The sequence below is a fragment of the Mastomys coucha genome, unplaced genomic scaffold, assembly GCF_008632895.1.
Source record: "Mastomys coucha isolate ucsf_1 unplaced genomic scaffold, UCSF_Mcou_1 pScaffold7, whole genome shotgun sequence".
Classification (NCBI taxonomy): Eukaryota; Metazoa; Chordata; class Mammalia; order Rodentia; family Muridae; genus Mastomys; species Mastomys coucha.
In genome coordinates this window covers 65,829,762-65,830,802 of record NW_022196913.1, presented here as the reverse complement: position 1 = coordinate 65,830,802, position 1,041 = coordinate 65,829,762, and positions in this window count along the sequence as shown.

Below are 1,041 nucleotides of genomic sequence, written 5' to 3'. Positions count from 1 at the left end.
TTGAAGACAGTTGGGAGTTACAAGTGGGTCCTGGGATTAAATTCAGGTCTTCTACAAGATCAGTAAGTACTCCTAACGGCAAAGCCATGGCTCTAGTCCCTCCCTTAAGTATTTTTCTGAGACCCACCTGGATACAATCCAGACACGGGGAAGTATCCTGGGGTCTGTATTTCAACCAACAGACATTAGACTTGAATATGCTGACTCATAATGCTCCAGGGTGTATCTTGTTCCAAGTCAGAACCATGGTTGGACTAAGAAGAGCCACTCAAAATTACCTAGAATCATTTATTCTTAAACAGCCCACAAACCACAACATCAGGGTACTAAATGTGCCAAGACACTCAATGCTCATTTCCAACCTTACTCTTGCAAATCTCCCACATAGTCCACTGTAGCAATTCACACTTCATCCTTCAATTTCATAAATGCCTGGAGCCCAAGAGCCTAGGGCCCAGTGGTGTCATCAACACAACCAGTCATAGACATTAGGACTTATGGGTGGTGCTTAGTAGGAGAAATTAGGGATTTAAAGACTGAGTGGTGTGCAGCTCAGCAAGATTCTGGATCTCCAGGGTCCTCGGAAAAGCTGAATCACTGGAGTGAACAACACAACATTGGACATCGCAGGTAAGGACCTGGCTCTGTCAAAGCAGATTGGAAACTGGAGAAAGGCCATGGAGAAACTCTCTGGAGAATGAGGCACAAGAGAAAATCTGACCATCAGGAGCCTTGGTGTAGTGAAGCAGAGGAGGATGAGTGGAAGATCCAAAGAACCAAACAGGCCACTCAGACATGCAACTTTGTGCTAGATGCCTTTGAGTGTGAATCAAAGCCATCACAGGGAGGGGCAGTCGGTCCCCCTGAACAATGGCAGCCAAAACCCAGTACTTTCCAGTTAGGATCACGTTTTTCCATACCAACACAATTTAAATCCTCTATGCAGAAGGAATACAGGCAGCATGCTCCTGAAATCACATGTTCTGGGAGAGTTAAACAGAAGACCTAGAAAGTCTTGAGAATCCTGGGAGTGGTCTCCTC